Below are 21,235 nucleotides of genomic sequence, written 5' to 3'. Positions count from 1 at the left end.
CTTCTCCCAGGGCCTCCCCATTGCTTGCTCCACCCCTACCCAGACAGCCAGGGCTGATGGGCATGCCCTCTTAGGCAGTCTGGGGTCTGAATAAAGGAACATAAGGCCAAGGAGTAGGAAGAGTTGGGAATCAAGGCCCACATCTTCGGGCAGCCTGGCCTATCTCCCCAGTGGTATGCCTGGCACTGAAATAGGGGCTGAGGCAATAGTACCTCCAAGGTTTGTATGAATAAAAGTCAGGCAGGGGAGGAGCTGAGAGATCATGTGGGCCTCTCAGTCGGGGAAATGGAAACCAAAGAGAAGGGTGACCAGAATCAGGGCATGCTGACTTTCCATCTAGAGCACTATGGTCAGAGGGAACAGACATCTTTCCAAGCAGCAGCCATTGTGACCAGTCACAGTTCATCAGCTGTGCAGTGGAGAGGTCCCCGGGGCTGCTACAGCCAGCAAAGTCTTCCTGGACAAGGTGCCCTCTGCACCTCCTGGCTCTTCCATTTATGCCCTGTCTTCCCTTCTCTATGTCTGTCTTCGGCCTACCCTGCGAGCAGCCCAACAGAGAGAGGGTGGGCAGCACTTGGTGCTGGCAGTTTCTACCCAGGTCTGGGGCATTCCAGGTCCCAGCCTGCCCCCTCCTGTCCACCTCAGTCTTACATGTGTTGTCGAGCAGAAAGCTGTGTGCTGCAATATAAGAAGCAAGGTCTTTATGGTACTTACTGTGTGGCCTCAGAAAAGACACTAGACATCTCTGAGCCTCTGTTCCTTATCTGTGAATGAAATAGAGATGTAATGATTGCCCTGTTGCATTGTTATGAGAATTAGAGATAGTGCATGTAAAGAACCTGGAGTACCCCAGACCCTCCATAAATGGTTATGATTATTATTGTTGTTGTAACTTTCAGGGGAGAAGGGGAGAGAGCACCATGTTGCTCTCCAGGCAACCAGCGTGGAGAGAGAGGCCTTCAGGGATGAAACCCTTCAGAGAAGACAGGACACCTCATTCACGCAGGTAAACTCTCCATCAGCACTGGGCCTTGTGCTTCTGCCCAGCTTCCTCCAGCATAGCCTAACATGAAAAATGGAAAGTTAGCCCAGCCAGGGACTGTGGAAATAGGGAGAGTCTGAGAAGTGGGTTGGTTCCCAAAAGTCCTTTTCCATTTTTCTTGGTCTAAGCCATAGAACATGATGGCTGAGAGAGACCTCAGAAACCACTCAGTTCCATGTCCCCCTCCTCATTTAACAGAGGAGGAAACTGAGACCCAAAGAGGAACAGTGTCTTGTCTAAGGTCACCCAATGGTTGAGACCAGAGCCCCTGGCTCCTGGTCCTGTGTTCTGTCCACCACTCAAAGCTAGCTGCCATCCTGATCCCACCCAAGGTCATACTACTGCCTTCTTACCCACTTACTTAGAAGCCTGGATTTTTCTAATCTAAAAGACTATCTGTTTACAAGTGAGGCCTCTGGAAGGAGACAGAGTGAATCAGGAAACAGAACAGAACACAGGCATCTTCACCCAAGAGGTGCAGTACAGGAAGGGTGCCTGATCCCCCTTCCCCAGGCCCTGAATCACGCCCCCGACCCCCCCAATTCAGAAACACAGCCAGGTTTCCTGACTTGCCCCACACAGAAGCCATCACTAAGGGATTCAGGAGGCAGGTGTGTCTCAGTGCTGCAGATGCTTGGTGAGTCTCAGGGGCTATAGGATGGGGTAGATACTCATACCAGGAGGGATATTGAAGGACTATGGAAACACAGCCCTGAGACAGATGCTCTGAGACAGCATCCAGTAATGGAGAGGGTCTTAGAGTCCAGCATGTCTCACCTTCAGCCCAGGAAGGCTCTAGGCTTCCCCTCTCCTAGTACTGGCTCATTTCCAGCTGCCCTGGCACCAATGGGAATGTCTGAGTAAGCCTCAGGTAGGCCTTCAGATGGTCACCTGAATCCTGGGCCCAGGCACAGCATAAGTCCAGTCAGAATTCCAAGCAGGACCTCCCAACCTCTTCCTTGGCCAGGTACACTTAGAAAATGAGAGCTTGGTCCCCTCATAAAGGCAAATGAACAAAGACCTGCCAGCTCACCCTGGGAGGAGGCTACTGAGGGCATCAGCATTAGAAAGCCTGTGACCCAACCCCACACCTTTAGGGAGCCTTGGTGTGAGGTGAGTTTTGGTCCTGCCTCTGCCGCTGACTCTCTGTAATGACCAAGTCACCTCTCTGGGTCTGTTTGGACCAAATAGATGAATTTTAAACATTTTTATTTTTTAATTCTTTTATTTTTTAAAAAAAGATGATTATATTAGCTTCATAGCCATAACGTATTACTACAAACTAGGTGATAACAACAGAAATGTATTCTCTCATAGTTCCTGAGACCAGAAATCCAAAATTAGGGTATCAGCAGACCAGTGCTTCCTCCTTAAGCTCTAGGGGAGAATCCTTCCTGATCTCCTGTTTCTGGTGGCTCCAGGCTTTCCTTGGCTTGGCGCTATGTAACTCCATCTTCTGCCTCCATCCTCAAATGGCCTTTCCACGTCTCTTCTCACTCTGTGTGTCTCTTTTAAAGACACTAGTCATTGAATTTAGGGCCCTCCCAGATAATCCAGGATGATTTCACTTCAAGGTGCTTTAGCTTGATCCTTTTTTCAAATAAGGTCACATTCATAGGTTCTGGTAACTAGGACATGGGCACATCTTTTTGGGGGCCACCCATTCAAATCCACCGCACAATCTTATTGAAATCCTATTATATTATTCAGTGTGCTAAGGAAGGGAGTTTGAAACAAGGGTGAAACCTGGAGCATTATCCCTTGCCTTCCTCTCCCACTTCCTCTCTTCCTTCCCCACCTCAGGGCCCTCCCACAAGGAAGCACTATATATCCAGATCTCCTCTGCCTGCCTGCCATTTGGCTGTGGCTTCATGGAAGGCAGCCTCACTCTCCACACAGCTCCACCTACTGCAGTCTAGGGTCCTCTCCTGACACTGGCCACCACACAGTTCCTGGGCTGGTTGGTAGCCCTACCTGCACGCACCATGTCCTGATGCCTGAATTCCAAATCCTGGCCTTGCATCTGCCTCTTGAGCAGCAAGGGGTGTGATGAGATAGGGAGGGGTAAAGTCCAAGTACAGGAGGTACTCGTGGGCGTGGCAGAAGCATGACTGGGAACAGTGGGTGTGAGATGCTGGAGAAGGGGAGGGAGTCTGGAAGCAGTCCTTGACCCAGGCCAGGCCTCAGGCCAGTGGGCAAGAGAGGCTCAGCTTTGAGGGATTAAGAGGGGGTCCCTGGTGGTATCTCTGCCAGAAGCAGCAGGCACAGAGATGAGCCCACAGCATCTCCTGTCAGACTACTATAATGTTTGTATAACCTTGAATAGGTAGTTTCGCGTACCAGAAACTCACTTTTCTCATCTGTAAAATAAAGATATAAACAATACTTTTATCAAAGGATTGTATAGGGACCCAACTAAGATAAAGACTATAAAGACCATTCTGTAAGTCCATCTGGAGGTAACAGTAGACAGGGGAGAGCAAGCCACCTCTCCTTCTACAGCTGACCTCTGGACAAAGCACAGGGGACCCAGAGCAGGCACAAGCAGAGCCTGGGGACTCAAATGGCAAGCTGCTGGGAAGAGGTGGGTCTGGGCCAGGGCAAGAAGGAAGGGTTGGGCAGGGAGTGGCAGAGAGAAGGTGGAGATGAATGTCAGTCAGTGGTTAGAGCGCTCTCCAAAGACAGCGGCCCAGGTGCCCTGCTGTTGGCAGTTGGACTTCCTCGCCCAGCAGCCAGAACGTCCAGGGCAGGTTACTGCTCTCACCATCCCCTCTGCTCCTGCTCTTGTGCCTAGCTCAGGGTTGGCATATAGGCTGAGCCCACTTGACAGAGGCTGGATAGGCACTGAGCTGATCGCTCACCCAGAAGGTGCTAATTGAGCTGATTAAGTGAGCCAATTACCTCAGCCTCCTAGGAGGGCTGGGAGTGGGCCTGGCTGCTGGGAACCAGGTGTGAGGCTGCAAGATGGGCTGAGAGAGGAAGCTAGGCTCCAGAGGGGTGGAGGCTGTGCTCTGCACCCCCAGGCCTGCTACCTGCAAGGGCGCAGGATGGAGGATCGGCGATGCCCATTCCAACAAGGTGAGATTGGGCTCCTGGGCAGGTCCAGGAGAGAGCCAGCAGAAGGGAAAGTAGGGCTGGAACTGATTTGGGAACCCCAACAGGAAAGGGATGCACTGGGCAAGCGAACAATTCCAGAGAGAAATGAATTATTCTTTCTTGCCTCACCTTCTGCTAATTCTGGAGTGTTGAATGAAAATGAGAGCAAATGTGAAATACAAATCATCACCACCAAGCATTTAGAATGGTGCAGAAACAGTGCAAAACTCCTTCCACCTTTTATTTCAGCCAGTCTTCACAGCCACCTGGGAGGCAGGCACCATTCTTATTGCTAGTTTACAGATGAGGAAAATGAGGCTCAGGGGCTGCCACCAGGCTGAGGTCACACAGCAGACAGGTGCAGAAATCAGGATTCAAACCTGAGTTTTCCAAGCTACAAAAGCTCTGTAGTATACAGCCTGAGATGTGTGTGGGGGTCGAGGGGGCTTGGGAGTCAATGAGTGTGAGTCTGAATGTGAGTTCACACAAGTGTGCCAACAGGAGGGAATGCAACACTTGAGTATAAGAATGTGAAGATGGCATGACTGTGAGCTGTCCTGGCTCACATGTATGCCAGGGCAGCGGGCCGTGGGAGCATGTCTGCCCAAAGGTGTGCACCTCAGAGAATGCTAGTCCTCTCACCTGAGACCACTGTCGACACCACGATGGTCCCCACAAACATCCTGGCTTGCCTAAACTCATGAAATAACTTCACACTTTCACACCCGCTGCTTTCCAAGTCTGTTTGCATACAGAAGCCAGAGAACTTTAAAAAAAAAAAAAACACCACAGATCTAATCATAACCTATTTTTGTCTTATTTTGTTTCTGTAAATGGTAAGTCTCTTTATTTGAGTAATAGACATTATACTCATGTTAGGGCAAAAAAAAAAGTGCTTTTTTCAAAAATCAACTTTATTGACATATGGTTTACATAAAATAAAATAAAATGCACCCATTGTAAGTATTTCAGGTAATGAATTTTGACAAATATATACACCTGTTGTATCCACCGCAATCATATTTCCTTCATCTCAGAAAATTCCCTCATACCCCTATTCAGTCAACACCCCACACTCCCTGCCAGATATCTCCCACCCCAAGAAATCACTGATCTGATTTTTTGTCACTGTAAATTCGTTTTACCTATTCTAGAATTTCATGTAAATAGAATCACCTAGTATGTACATTTTGTGTCTGGCTTCTTTCACTTAAAGTAACATTTTTGGAATTCACCCATGTTCCTGAGTTTATCATGCATATATCAGTGGTTTGTTCTTTTTGTTACTCTATAGTGTTCTGTTGTGTATGGCTATGCCACCATTGGTTTATCCGTCTACCAGTTAATGGGTATTTGGGTTGTTTCCAGTTCGGGAGCCATTATGAATAAAGCTGCTTTGGCATACAAGTCATTTTGTGTACATATATTTTTATTTCTTTTGGATAAATATGGCAATTGAAAGAGAATTACTGGATATAAAAGTATATATTTTAACATTATAAAAAACTGTAAAACCAATTGTTAGGATGAATTTTAGAATTCTTTAGCTTGACCAACCCCCTCCCCATGCCCTGGCCCCTCCTTTCTTTTCAGCCCCATCTTTCCTCCCTTTCTCCTTGCTTACTGCATGTAAACCACACTCTTTCTTGCTGTTACTTTAAAAAACCAAGCTTCTTCTTAACACAGAACCTTTGCCTGTGCTGGTTCCTCTCCCTAGAATGTTTTCCTCACTCTTCTGTTCTTTAGGTCTCATCTTAAGCCCCCTCAGAGGGGGCTTTCTAACCATCCCCCATCCCATCAATATGTAGTGCTCCTCATGCCTTCTCAAAGCTCCCTATACTTTTTTCTTTATAACATACATCATGGTACTAATTATATATGATTATGTGGATGTTGTATGATTTAGTATTTAATATTCCTCTTTTTCACTAGGCCCTGTGAGTGCAGGAACCATGCCCCTCATCTCCTGTGTGCCTAGCACAGTACCTGGCACATAGGAGCTGCTCAGTAGATACTTAGGAGATTAAATGAAGGAAGCTGAGCCCATGTTCCACAAGCCTAGAATGGGGCTTGTGGGTCCTGCTGAGGAACCTGGGAGCCCACCCTTGCAGAGAGGCCCAGGCAGCCAGATCCAATGACTGGGTGGAAGAGGGAGGGAGGGAGGCTGGGAAGACAGGAGAGGAAAGAGAATGACTCGTTTTCTGAGACATAGTGTGAAGGGAGAGGAAAGTGCAATTCAGTAGCATTTTGACCTTTCATTTGTGTGGGGACAAATATTTCAGCCCCAGTGAGAAGGGGTAGCAATTAGGTGCTACCAGATCCAAGGAAAAACACTTCCCTGGGCCTGTGAGCAATAAATAACTCAGAGAAAAGTCCTGTTGCCCACCGCTCTTTGCCTCTGTCATTGTCTCTTCATCCCCAAGTTCCCCAGCAGTGGCTGTCCCCACCCCACCCCATAGGTTCTGTGCAGTTCTGAGGCTGGGAGAGAAAAACACCCTGAAGAGAATGGTTTCCTCCAGAAGGACAATGCAAAAACAAAGGAACCTTCCTTTTCCAAAGGCAAAGGGCCAGAATGGCCCAGATCAGAGGACATGGACTCACTGACCCAAGCCCAAAGAACCACGATGAGGCCGAAGGCAGGGGCACCTTGGGCCTGAGCAAATCTCACCAGGGGAAAATTCTCAGAAGTCCTTTTTCATGTATGTGGAAGTCAGGCCCACAAAGCAGAGAGAGGGTGGGCACAGGAGCAAATCTTGACCAGGGGAGGGCCCACCAAGGGCTAGCACTTGTCTGTAAGGGATGAACTGAGGCAGCATAAACATCTTAGCTCTGAGGGGTGAGACCTGACTAACTGAAGCAATTCCTCTGTACCTGAACAAGAAACCTGGAGGGGAGGGGCAGGCTCTCAGCCTGATGGAAAAATGACCCATTGGCTTTGCAGGACCACAGTGCTAATGGATGTGGACCTCCCTCCAGTCATCACCCATAGCTTATCTGTAGCAAATCTGCCTTTTAACTTCTCACTGACCAGATCTCCCTCTGTGGTTCTATAACCTTTTCTCCTTCACGTGGGGCTTGGCTTGTAGTTCCTGAGAATCTGAGTCAATTTGCTACCCAGATTCCTTGCTCCCACCCTCCAGTATATACCCAAGACAAAGCCCATTAGGCTGGGTCATGCTGCAAAGGAGGGGATCAGGTTCTTGATCCTCTGAGCTGCCAGAACCTCTGAGGGGCAGCTGAGCAGATGGATGAGGCAGTGAGAGGAACTCTGGGGCTAGACCCCAAGTCTACTCATGGATCTCCCATTTCTCTGGGTTCTTCACTGCACAGTCATTCACATGGATTAGGCCAGGATTAGGAACGGTGGCAATGAGGATCATGAAAGTGCTGGCTTCAAGCAAGGTGGTTCTCCTCACTGAGCCTTCGTTTCCAAATCCCAAATGGGAGCAGAGAGACCAACCTCAGTAGTACTATGTCAGGATTAAATAAGGTAAGTACTCCTCACAAAAAAATGGTAGTTCATATTATGAATAAACCTTAAATTTCATCATAGTTTGTTTTTAATTCTCACATTTATAATGTGTTTTATTACTTATGAAACACTTCCACATTTATGATCTCATTTAGTCCTTATAACAATCTTAAAAAAACACAGGGCCAGTTTTACAGATGAGATAGCAGATGCCCAAACGAGTAAAAAATTGTGCAATTTCCACAGGACTTCATGAGTATACAAAACCAGTTGTTCCAACTGAAGGAAAGGGTTTGAGGTGAACACGGCTGAAGGTCTTAGGACAATGCTTGTGCCTGGGAGATGGGGGTGAGGCTGCAGCTGCTACTGGGGTTAAAACAAAAAAGTTTTCCCCAAAGAACTTTGGGAGGGAGGTTCACAGGGACAGAGAGGAGAACACTGATGGGAGGAAAAGGTAGTAACACTAGGCCCTCCTCCCATCCTCCTAGGTGGGAGGTCCTTGTAAAAAAGATGAATATTGGGAGGACCCAAGAGTGATCTTGGGCATTGGTTTTTCCCATAGCAGAAATTGAAAAGTGAATTAAAATCCTTCCTGCAAAATGAGAGAGACAAACAGGTACAGGGTAGATTAGTTATCTACTGCTATGTAACAAATAATTCTAAAACATAGTGGCTTAAACAAAGAAATATTTATTATTTCACAGTTTGTGCAGCTTAAGAATTTCAGAAAAGCTTGGTGGAGCAGTTCTGGCTAAAGTTCCCTCACATGGTTACAGTCAAAATGTTGGCCAGGGCACAAGCATCTGAAGCCTTGACTAAGGCCAGAGATCCACTTGCAAGGTGGCTCACTCATGTGGCTGTGGGCAAGAGGCCTCACTTCCTCTCTACACAGGCTTCCTACAGGGCTGTTTGAATGTCTTCATGAGCCAGGAGAAATCCTCAATACTTTTTATGACATAGTCTCAGGAGTCACACACCATCACTTCTACCTTATTCTATTTGTTAGAAGCGAATTTCTAAGTCACTCAAGAGAGGAGAATTAGGCTCCATCATTTAAAGGGAGCATCAAAGAATTTGTGGACATATTTTAAGCCACCACAAAGAATTAAACACCCTCAGATAGGCAGAGTATATGCAGAACAGACCCAGGAGAGAATGTGCAGGTCAGGACAGTGTGCTGGAGGCCCTCCCAGCAGCACCAGAAAGGCGCCCTCTCCTTAACCAGAGTCCCTGACTCCTGCCCTCACTACTGCAATGACTTGGGCTACCCTAGATCATGGGACCAGGCACCCCAAGGCAGTAACTGAGATAGAGGAAGGAGAAAGCTGCCAGGGCATGGTGGAGGCTGCCTTCGACTCAAGCTTGAGCACATGGGGGAAGGAGAAATTAGGATTCTTGATCCCAAGAAAGAAGATGCCTACCAAGAAAGGCTCCTGGTGGCTGGCTAACTGGGCTCAAATGTAAAAGCAGAGCCTAGCAGCCGTTTCTAAACAGAGTACTCTTACACAAACAGAGCTTCAATGAGAAGCCTGCTCTAAGCTACCTGCATCCCTCACTGAACACTGCCTGCCTGTGCTGTTTCTTCAGTCTGAGCCAGCCCTTATATAGTTCTTAGAATCCTATTTCAACCAATAGAATTGAGACTTTCCCCATCTAACTGGAGCTGCACAGCTATATCCCCATTAGCATCTTCACCAACAAATCAGAGTAGCTCCATTTTGATGAATCGGAAGAGTGTGTTTTGGACCAATCAAACAATGAGGATTTAGAGTCTTCATTTACATGAGGACAGACTAATCAGGGCCCAGAGGCAGGGACTTGTCTCTATATAAGTCAGCTCCTTTCCAGGAAAGAGGGGAGACTGTGTTTCTCTGGAGCAAATCAGACTGGAGCAGAGGAGGGAAGGGTGGGTGGAGCAGACCTGAGCAAGCAGAGCTGCTTTGCCCCAGGGCCACCTCGCAGTCATGCTGTTTCTAATTGAGCTCTGAGCTGCTCCACAGCCATGCTGTTCCACAGCCACGCAGTATCATGATTGAGCTGTTGGCACTGAATAAAGTTTTTTTTCTTCACTGCACCTCAAATTGGGGATTCCTATTGGCAATGAATTGGCACCAATGACCAATGGTTGACAGGATGCTGCACACTCCTGGTCCTGTGCTGCCCTATCTGCAGCTAAGGGGAAGAGGGCTCCATCCCTCCTCTGCATGGGTTACAGGAACGTGTCTGGGTACACCCTCGACAACACTCATGGGTCTAGAAAAGAAACTGTCTTCCATTGGATCTTGGATGGCCTAGGGGCAAAACTCAGGTTGTGGAGGTGAAGGCTGCCTTGCCCAGCTTCGCCTTCTAACAAAACTACTCACTCATTATCCTGAGAAGGCAACACCAGTTACCACTTACACCTGCCTGCTGGCCTTATACAGTTGGATCAAAAGGAGACACCTGACCCCGTAAGAGACAAGTCATTGGCTGACCAACAACCATTCAGATACTCTCTCAAGATTTTAGCATGGAGGAGGCCAGAGTCTGGGAGTCATTCTGGGGCTTGGCCAGGAGTTGGAGGTCAAGCAGTCAGAGCAGGCTTAGGGAGTCTAGAGTAGCTATTTTAGAACAATGTGTTGAAGAGCAAGCAAAGAAAGCTGATCAGCAGAATAAGGCAGGAAAATAGAGCACAGAGAGCAGCAGGAATGAGACATAGCATGGCATTAAAACAAGCAAGCAGGAAGGGTAGTTTGCTGGGTTCTCAGGTGCCTCTCAGCTCTCCTGAGACCTGGATGTTCTTCTGGCTGCAGGTTCCAAGAGGCAGTCTTGCATCCTTATAATAAATCACCAGTTTCTGAAGCAAGCCTGAGTGGTTTCTTTCTAGGTGGTCATACAATCCTGCCTAAAACTTGAAGGAGGTGGAGGAGATAGAGGAACCATGGTTTCTTTGTAACACCACCAGGAAGAACCTTTCAGTAAGCGTATCATATTCATACACACATCCTTTAAGTTCAGTGAATCTGAGAAACCAACGTGACACTTAACTCTTGCATCAATGTTTTCTTCCAGCACCACCATCACCATCCCTCCTTATATTCCTTGTGGCTGGGTCCTAGTGGCAACAAGAAATAAAAGTCTGACACCATGGTAGATGATTCTCCCTCTCAATCCCTCTGGGCAAAGGTGAGCAGGAAAGATAATGTGTTTACAGAAAGAGCAGCCTCAGTAAGCTGGTGTTTGCATTGGCCTGGGCAGTGATGCTAACAGACAGCATGAATGAGAGGGGAAGCACAGAGCTAGTTGGAGAGTATAACACTGCTTCATTTGTTTGTAGGCTCCTCTGGCCCTGTGAGATTGTCACTAGGCTTTAAAGCAACGTGAATTCCTACAACAGAAACCACACCTATCTTCCAATGTAAGTTCAGTAGAATGGATTTTGAATTATTCGTCAGTTCATTCAACAAACATTTGTTGAGCAACTTCTTTATGCTAAGCCCTGAACTGTGTACAAACTTGAAACCAACACAACCCCTCTCCTTGGAGTACTCACAATCCATAGCTGTGATGAGATATGGGGAGCACTCATTAAATGACATACAGGGAAGGGCCTTAGTAGCTTACAGAAAAGATGGGTCAGGCCTTGAAGTATGAGCAGGATTTCGCATGAGAGAGAAGGACATTCTAGATGAGTGAATGGAGGAGGCAGCAGGCTAGGGTGCGGGGCTGTGGGGAACACTTGACAAGGATCCAGGAGGCCTGGGTTGTATTCTTCATTCTGTCATTAACTTAGAAAATCTTCTTTCCCTCTCTGGGCCTCAGTTTCCAATCTGTCAATGAGAGAGATTGACTTAGTAGCTTTGGTATTTGAGAATCTATGGTGGCAGGTGCTGGGAGGAGGGGAAGGTTGGGGAGTGGAGTGTTTGCACCATTTAATAACATTCAGTGGCTTCCCAAACAGCTTACCTAGGCCAGATGGGCAACTGCCCCTAGACCAGGCCTGGGGAGCACCATCTGGTAAGATTCGGTCTCATCCTTCTCTCTGTGAATGCATTGTTAATCCAACAAGGGAAGAGTCCTGGGTGCCAACCCCTCAGACAAGGATCCAGGAATGAAGTTGCAGCCTGACCCATACCAAATACCTTGGCAAGGTCAGAGAGCCCTCAGGAAGAAAATCCTTGTTTCCGAACGCTCAGTGAAGTCACTCACATGAGTGCAAAAGCAAAAGACACTAGTAGGCTGCTTTACCACATTCCAACCTGGAAAGCAGGCTCCCAAGACAGGCTTTACTGTTCTATTACAAAGCTCACTTCTCAGCAAATGGGCCAATAACCTTTGTGATTATGTTAATCTATAATTTACCTGAAATGGTTTGACTGACTGACCACAGAGGCAAGATGATCCTGGGACTTGTACCAGGTTCAGAGAATAGCCCAGCATTACTGGTACTGAAGATGCCTTGGAGGGAAATAAGACTGGAGCAATCCATCAAGGTCAGATCATGGAGGATCTTATATACTGGGCTGAGGAGTTAGGTTTCAGAGCAGAGGAGTGGCTGATGCGAGATGAGTTTAGTAAAATATCCTGACAGAAAAGAGTGCCAGGAAGGAGCTCCCCGCAGCTGGGAGAACACTCAGGCACTAGCCTAAACCAGGCAAAGTAGGAATTAAAGGGAGCAGATGCATGCAAATGGGAGAAATTATGCAGGAATAGGCACCCACAGGACTTAGCCACTGAAGTGGGAAGCCAAGAGAGAGGAAAGGAGAAGAGGCCTGGGAAAGTTCCAGCTTCCCTCCCCAGCACAGATGCAGCAAGTCACACACCTAGAATCACAAAACACCATAAGACTGTGTCTACACAGCACAAAATATCAACGACTCGAAACATTCAGAAAGCCCCCAGATGCCATCGGGTTTCCAAATATCTGAAAAACCATTCTGCTTGCAAAGGACATAAGACCTCTATTCTCCAGGGTCCTCCCAAAGTACTCCGCAGGAAGGCAGCAAAGATGCTGGCCAAGGTGCTGGGCAAAGGGAGAGCCTAGCTCCCAGCTCTTATCCAAAGCCAGAGCTGTATTTTTAGCACTGCAATCAAGAGCAGGGCCCACCTCTGGATGGGTTCAGGCAGCCTGGGCCAAGCAGGACTGTTAAAAATGGAACAGCACACACTGCAATCAGTTGTGGCAGGAGAGGGACAGCCAGCAGAGCAGCAGCTGTGGCATCTGAAGCTATTGGCCCTCGAGGTGGCAGAGAGGAGCCTGGTAGGGAAACGGGGGAAGCAGCCTTTCAGAGCATGCTGTCCCACACCGAGCTCCCCCGAAGTGCCACTTCTACGCCTGCTCTTTACTGCACCAGAAACCCCTCCAGTAGCATCTACACCCTGCCCTGCCCAGGCCAATTCAAGGGGCCTGGGGGTCCTCCAGTTAAAGGGGCTACCGGCTGGTGCTGGCCTGGGCTGGAAGACAGTGAGCACCAAGGCTGCTGGACAAAGCAGGATGTAAAAGGCCTATCCTGTTTGCCGAAGTGGGTGACTGACTGCTGCTACCTTTGCTGCCCACCACTTCCCTGCACTAAGAGCACCCTGTCAAGATTGTGTCCTTTCCAGGATGGGAGGTACAGTAGGCAGCCTAGGTGCGCAAGTGTACCATGCTGAGACCCAAGAAGCCTGGGTTTTGAGCCATTTGTATCACCCTGTAACAGTTCTAGGGCCTCCAAAAAGGGCCTCCCTTCTCTGGCCTGCACAGCTTTATCTATAAAATGACAAGGCCAAAATAGAGCACAGACATCACAGATTCTCTAAGCTAGAGGCAGGCTAGGTGCAGAGTGATGGGTGCTTCAGGAGCCCTGGTCACACATACCCTCCCCTCCATCCCAGAGCATAGGACTCTTGGCTAGGTTAGAGCTTGGCCCCACAGGAAGAACTGCTTAGGGCTCCCTTCCAGAACAGAAGCCCCAGACACTCTCCAGAAAATGGGCTGAACTGGGATGGTTTGGGCATCATTATCTTCTCTAGCTGAGAGCTGAGAAGACACTGTGGGAGATGGGGAGAGGACAAAGAAATGGGTAGGGAACCCAGGACATCCAAGTTAGCAAAGTAGAAGGGACTCTGAAAGCCATGCTGCCCCACACCCCCATTTGACAAACACAGGAGCTAAAGTGAGTAAGAGGCAGTGACCCACCTGACATGTGCCTGCATGGTAGCATGCATGGACATCTGGAGGCAGGGGCCAAGTCAGCTTTCCTAGTCCTTTCCCTGGATTCTGGTCCTTCAACAGCCCCTTCCATCGGGTTCTCCATAACCCCAATTCACCCCACCTGAGCCCTCAGCCTCACAGATGGGCTATGAAGATTTACAGCCATCTGACAGCCTGCATGTAGGAGGGTGGGGGCTGTCGTGTTTATTGAATCCATGGAGGAGCAGAAATCTGAGCTGACCTGCCTCAGAACCATGTTCAGCTGGCAGACATCTTAGGAAGATACTTCGCTGCCTATCCCTGAACACTTTCTGACCCCCAAGGGGACAGATTCAGGCCCAACCAGTTGGGTGCCTCGCATGAGAAGGCATTTTGATAGGTCATTCCTTCCATCCCCCTGCCCCACTCCCCTGGCCACAACAATGGCAAGTCAGTGCCTCCTTAACAAAATGCCCTGGACAGATGTGCTCCATAGCTGGTTGGCCTTGAAAATGTCCAACAGCTGGATGAGTCCCTGATAAGCTTGAGAAGTACCCTGCTGCCTTCCGCACCAGGGCCAAGCTGAGCCCATGCTCCTGGAGCTAGTGACAGAGGAAACACTCCTGTTCCCCCAACTGTTTCTAGCTGCTATACAGGCATCACATTTTCTCATCTGGAAAGTGGGCACACATACCCAGGGTGTGTAGCCTAGAGCACCCCATGGCTGGCATATGGCAGAGCCACGTACTACATCACCATGGTGTGAGCTGGTGGTACATCTCATGTCTCCTCAGCATCTCAGAAGGTAGAATGAGAATCTGACATCTGACAGCCTCAAGCCCTACAGACTGCCAAAGGCTCAGTTGAACACCTAGCACTACAGGAGGCTGGACTGAGTTAGGGGGAAAAGGATGATTGGCTTTCTCACTGCTGCTGCTGCTGCTGCTCAGCCTAAAAGATCCAGTAATGCCTGCCTCCCAGAGCAGCAAGGAAAGAGCAGAGCCTCTTCCCTATACCAGGGTGGCCTGCTAGGCAGTGGCAGGTTTGACCACTGCCCTCTCTCACTCTGGGGAGGTTCTCTGCTAAAGGCTCAAAGCCCCCTAAAAGCTCCTAGATGTGGGAGACCCAGAGAGGGGCTGGTTGGGACTCAGCAGAAGGTGGAAAGAAGAAAACTGCATGAAGAAAAGGAGCAAGAGGAAGGGCATCTCTCCAAAACAGCCAAGGGAAGAATGACTTCTACTAGAAGGCAGGAGGAGTACCCATACTTCAAGCCAAGGATGCATTCACAGCTAAAAAGAAAACAGTCCCTGGGAGGGCCAGAGCAACAAAAAGGAGTGGAAGGATAAAGTGAGAAAGTGCAAAATGCTCGCCAAGCCCCTCTTTTCTACAGCAATGTATAAACTACACACACTCTCGCTTTGTCTCATTATTGCTCCCACTCATAGAAGGAAAGTATTTCTGCTTGATTGATGAGAAAACCGAGGCTCAGAGAAGTTGAATGACTTGGCCACCACCACACAGCTAGCACTGAGACCCCATCAATCCCCCATAGTCCCTGAGTTCACACTATATATTCCCCAAGCACCCTTGAACAGCGACCCGCCCACAGTCCAGGCTCATAGACAGAAGAGTAAGCAGTCTCATGTGGTTCCTGTGGGTTAAAGATTCCGCCTTCATTGAGGCTCTTTCCCTGTAGTGAAATACTCTGGAAAGTAGCAACTCTTTGGGCTGCTAGTCCCCAGTGTGAAGGCACCTTGGAAAGTCTGTAGGTCTAAGACAGAAGGAGGAAATCCTGGGTTACATCTGGGAGGCACCCTCTAAAATAAACTTCATCAGTATATTATCTTTTTAGGACAATGCCAGTGGGAAGACCCAGTTGCTTGGCCTGAAGTCACCTGACCCCTACCCCAGCCTTACTTTCTTCACCTACAAAATGAGGGGACCAGACTAGGAGATCCTTGAGGTACATCTCAGCTCTGGCTCTATGATTCAAAAAAGGAAGAAACACTAGTCAGTGACTCCATCCCCAACCTCTCCCTCTATCACTCTGTCTCTTGCTCTCTCTGTCCACTTGAGCATCTCTCAGTGTCTGCCTCTGAGACCAGTGTTCCTCTCCGTATATTTCTCAAAGACTCTCTGTCTTCCTCTGCATCTCCCTGCTTATGTCTGCCTTTCTCTACTGGTGTCACTCCAACTGAGGGTCCTGTGTAGGGAAACCCTTCCTGGACTTGAGGAAGGGAACATCCACAATCCTGTGACATTGGCTAATAAATAATAACCAGCTCAGAAGAGGAGGTAACGCTGTTTACTGGAGCTGTGCAGAAACAGTGGTAGAGAGAAGAGCCCTCAGGGAGCTCCCTTTTTAATGTCAGAGACAAAGGCCATCTGGAAAGCAAAGAAGGAGCTCAGACTGGTGTCAGGCCCAGGAGCAAGGCCCAGCCTCTGGGAAGAGGAAGGGCAGACAAGCAGAGGGGACAAATGTGCCTGCTGTAAAGACTTGGAGGAGACCAGGAATGCTAACAAGTACACCTGAGGGCCACCCATCCCTGGAACAAGATCCACAAGTAATGTACAGCCTTTTAGCAAAGGCTTCTGGCAAAGGCCAAGGAAAGATTCAGACCACCAAGGCCAAAGGGAAGTGTAAGAGCCAGGTCTGTTTTCTCAGCATCACATCATCCCAGAGGTCTCTCCCTGTCAGAAACTGTGAGCACAGTTGGATTATATGCTCCTGAGCGGAAAGACACCATCCATGTGGCCAACATGAGGACCCAGATCCTGAAAAAATCTGAATAGGCTGGGGCAGTAGCAGACAGTAGCAGACAGAAGAGAAAGGAACAGTTCTGTTCTCAGAGTTTGGCTGTACAAGTACAGAATGGGATAGAAGTCATTTCTTAGCAGTGTGTGGAAAACAGACTCAGGGTTTAGCTGAAAACCAGCTTGAAATGAGATGAGACTATGATGAGGCCTCTGAAATGTCTAAATATATGTATCTTGGGTTGGGTTGCACTAATAGAACAATAACCAGAAGGAGAAAGGCCAGGGTCCAGTGCTCCTGAAGTTCTGTGCTCAGTACTGGGTCTCATACCATAAAGGGGACACTGACAAACAAGGCACCTCCAAAGAAGGACAATAAGAGAGGAGGGAGAGGAGGTGAAGCCATGTCATGCATTTAGTTTCACAAATGCTTGTATAATGCTGTATCCTCAGCATTCTTTCAAGTCCCAGCACAACTCCTTATAGCCTCATGATGACCCTGGGAGGCAGGCACTATTATCAGCCCACTTGTGGAGATGAGAAAACTCAAGCATGGAGAGCTTAATTAACTTGCTCAAGGTCATCCCCAGGTAAGTCGTGCAGTCAGGAATCACGCCCAGGAGATCTGGCTCCAGAATTTATGCTCCTGACCTCTACACTTTGCCACCTCCCTCACATGAAATGCTGTGAATGAACAGGGAGTCTTTAGCCTACACAAGAGACTCAAGAGCAGCAAGTACGCAACAGCATTGCCTGTCATGCAGGATCAGTGCTAGGCAACTCAGGACAGCAGCGGGGGCATCAGGAAATGTAGAAGGGGGAAGAATCCAGCTCTGTAGAAGGAAAGATGGATTCTCTTCACTCTTGCTTCCACTCAATGCTGTTTCCAGGGCTCCCATGCTCTCCCATTGTCCAAATCTTCTAGGGCACTTGTGCCAGCTCCTATTTTTTTTTTTAGAGATTTCCTGTGTATCTTTTTTATTTCTCCAACTAAACTATATATACTGTTTTGAAGCCAGAGACAGCATTTTATGTCTCTTTGGATCTTCCTATTGTCACTTCTGCTCTAGGTACTTGATGGAATCATGGAATCTCATAGTGGGAAGTGACTCCCTGAGGTTCTCCTGCTCAACTTCTCACTCATGAAGAATTCCCCTTTGTGTTGTCCAGCTGCAAGAGTACATTAGCCTTGGTCACCTCCAGTAATGGAGAGGTCAGTACCACTCAAGGCACCTACTCCACCTGTGGGTGCACAATCCCATTAGAATGAGAGCTTCTTAATATTCTAGGTTAGCTTGTTGGAGGTGGGGAGAGAAAGGTGATGCAAAGTAGAATGTGTGGCCATATAGGCTGAAATCTTTTATGCAAAAGGAAATATAGCACTTTTTATTTGTGGAGAACCTGAGACAGCAGGTTAGAAGCTTCTGGTGCTATAGAGAGGAAGCTAAAATGACCCCCACTACTTACAAGGGCAGGTGACAGAAACACAGAGAAACAGTCCCAGGTGATAGATAGTTACAGAGTGAGGAATGGGCAACATAGAGCAGGAACCTAAGATTCTGGCTCTCAGGAGCTTTCTAACTTGTTGACACCCAGACAAAAGGCCTAGGGTGGTGCTTCATGCTGCATGCACTCAGGTGACCTGTTCTCAGCATCAAAAGCTGTTTAAACACACTGTCTGCCATACCTGGGCTACTAAGCACTGGAAATCTGACTAGTGTGAAATGAGATTCACTCAAAATATAAACCATACCATGGGTTTTTTTAAAATAAAACTATGAAATATCTCATTAACATTTTTTTAATATTGAGTACATGTTGAAATGATGTTGTGTTACATAAAATATATTATTAAATTTTTTAAAAACTGTTTAAGCTATGGCACCCCAACATGGATCTAAGATACACATACATAAAGTATGAAATCCTTTTCCGTGTTAAGGAGTCCAGAGAGTCAGGGGCCTGGGAGTTTAGGAGAGAGAAAGCTCTCTGCAGTGTGAGGTCAGGTCAGGGAGAGGTGGGCTAGTGGCCTTGGGAAAAGCCTGGAAGGACAGGTTGGATGCAGGCAAACGTCAAAAGTAGAGTACACATTGTGCAGAGAAGTGGGGCACATGAGGGAGACTGGTGTGGTTAGGGAAGGAGGTTCCTGGTGAGGGCAGTAGAAAGTGAATCAGGGAGGGAAGATATCTCTCCATAAAGGCCTACCCAAGGTCCTGTCTCTGCTTCCATCAAGCTCCCAATCCATACTTCACTCTCTGTAGTCTCTTTCCTCAAATTCCATCAATAATTAATCATCAAAGAGCACCTACCATGTGCCAGTCATTCTGTTAGGTGTCAAGGGCATAACAGTGAACAAGATCTGCTTGGTTTCTAGCCTCGAGGAGCTTATATTAGATAGTCAAACAGACAGAATATGACAATGCTTGTTCACTGACCTCCTCAAACCCAGTTCCAGCAACTGCAGTCTGGACAGCGTGTCCATGAGTCCTCCCCAAAGGAACAGCTCTACCTCATGTTTGCTGACCAGTCCTAGGCAGTCTTCTGAGAGTCCAGTCATGAAAGCCCAATCTGCCTACTAGCTTGGGGGCCCAGATATGGATATATTGGAAACTCTGAGTAGGCACCCATGACCACATGGCCCACAGGCCTGGTAGGGGCACCAAAAGCCATGACAGGCTGTGTCATGAACCCTGTCCGTGGTGCTGAATCCGCTGAGAGTGCTGACTTCTCTAAAGGGGGTAAATATTGCTTCAGTCTACTGCCCAACCAAGCTCTCCTCAAGAAAATGACACCCACGGGCTTGAGCTCATGTCCTCATACCTGCAAGATCTGAGTTCTTAGTTATGTCTCCTCTGATCTAATTTCTCTCTCAGCCAAGTTCACTGAAGGACCACACTGCACAGAGCAGGAAGATGAGCGCTGGGCCTAGCTCTTTCCCTGAACCTCCCAGCCTGACCCCAAAAATAAAGCCAACAAAGGCAGGAAAAGCACCCTGCGCCTTCCTAAATTGGATTCTTTCACCCATTTGTGTGGATCTTTGGGTCTCATACAAAAACCAAAGGGGAGGTGAAGACCCACTGTCATATCCCACAAATCAGAAACTGGGCTTGGAGTTCTTCATGCATATTAGTAAGCCTTACACAGTCTGCAGCCCTCCTTCACCCCACCCTACCACCCACATACACATGGACAAACTGAAAAAAAACTAAGGAAATAGTCCATTGCATGGAGATCCTTTGTATAAGAGCTCTGTCACATCCCAGACCCTGTCGGTAGGCTGACAGCCCATTGTAGTCACTGTGAAAACAAGGCCCAATCACTCAAGGAAGGAGCTGGGTGAAGGTACTCAGATGTGGGTATTGGGAGAGACCATCCTCATGCCTTAAATTTCCTTTACTAAAGACCTTTACCCTCTTTACCCTTTGCCCTGCAGCTCTGAACCTCTCAGTGACCACGTCCCTGCTTCCAGGGGAGAATTAAAGTGCAGCAGGAGTAATGAAAGCTGGATACAAGAGCAAACTCTAGAATGAGAATTAGGAGAGGCAAATTTTGCGTGACCTTGAGCAAGTCATTTTTCCTCTGGGCCTCCATCTCAGCCTTCTAGGGAAGTGAATGATTGCTAAGGCCACTGATGGCCTTGACACTGAAGGCTCTGGGGTTGCATTGGCTTGTCCTCTGGAGCCTGGCATACTGACAACATATACATCAGAGCCAACATTAGCAACATATGTGCCAAAGGATAGAAAATGTGTCTGCAGAAAATCAGCCTGGCATTGCTCTCTGTGGGAACATGGTAAGAACATGGCCTACCCCTGCATTCCAGGATCCCTGAAGCATCTTTGTATGTACATTCTTAATGAGAACAAATGAAAGGCCCTAGCACAGTGCCTGCCCATAGCATCTACTTCAGAAAGGCCCAATTGTCCTCTCTTCCTCTCTCATGCCTTGAATGTTTATCTCTTTTCTTAGAGGATGGTAAAGACAGGGAGAACTGGAAACAGGAGGTGAAAGAACAAGGTCAGGGAGGCTGGGAAAGTGGGAGGACCATAGCTGCCATCATTAATCACCTTCTTTAGCAACCTAGATCTTGTGAATCAGCATCTGTGATACTGATAAAGGTTGCTGAAGGAATGCAGGTGACACAGTCACAGGCAGGATTGTGAGTGCATGGGGGAAGAAGAGGCAAGGTTGACTCCTGCTTTCAGGGTTTAATCTCAGTTGGATACGCACACACATATACACACATGTGCACGTGAATATTGCCATTCCACAGGCTGCAGAGACACTCCTCCTGCTGCCACCCCATCTGTGCTCAGGCTACAGCCCCCTCTGTCTACTCCCCATAGCCAAGCAGGACAAAGAAAGACAACTGCTATTTAATATCTTACACATTAAAAATTCTATAAAGCCAGTCCCATTAGAGGGGCAAGGACTGTGTAATGAGGCAAATTGATATAGTGGGAAGTATATAAGATTATCTAGGACACATCTTCCCTCTCCCAGTCCTCACACAGGATGTGCTTGTTGAATGAGGGGCATTGGTTGGACCCCTGTAAACCTTGCTACCAACTAGCTGTGTGACCTCACACAACTCACATCTCTCTAGGCCTCAGTTCCATAATCTGTGCAATGACTGGGTTGACTTACAAGATCTCCAAAGCCCCAGCTGGCTCCCACAGTCTGTGATTCTCTGATTCTATAAGCTATTTGCACATCCCAG

General features: G+C 48.0%; 1 long non-coding RNA gene across 1 annotated transcript in view; it reads right to left on the bottom strand.

Annotated features, from left to right (window-relative positions):
- Window positions 1-764, bottom strand: part of LOC120605718 (uncharacterized) — a 99,287-nt gene extending 98,523 nt beyond the window's left edge. The window contains exon 1 of the long non-coding RNA XR_005653691.1: window positions 715-764. This is a non-coding gene — a long non-coding RNA (uncharacterized LOC120605718). The remainder of the gene's footprint in view (window positions 1-714) is intronic.
- Between the last annotated feature and the right edge of the window lie 20,471 nt (window positions 765-21,235).

Source organism: Pteropus medius, unplaced genomic scaffold (genome assembly GCF_902729225.1).
Source record: "Pteropus medius unplaced genomic scaffold, Ma_sr-lr_union100, whole genome shotgun sequence".
NCBI classification, from domain to species: domain Eukaryota; kingdom Metazoa; phylum Chordata; class Mammalia; order Chiroptera; family Pteropodidae; genus Pteropus; species Pteropus medius.
Note: the sequence above shows the minus strand (reverse complement) of the source record. Positions and strands in the feature narration are given on the sequence as shown.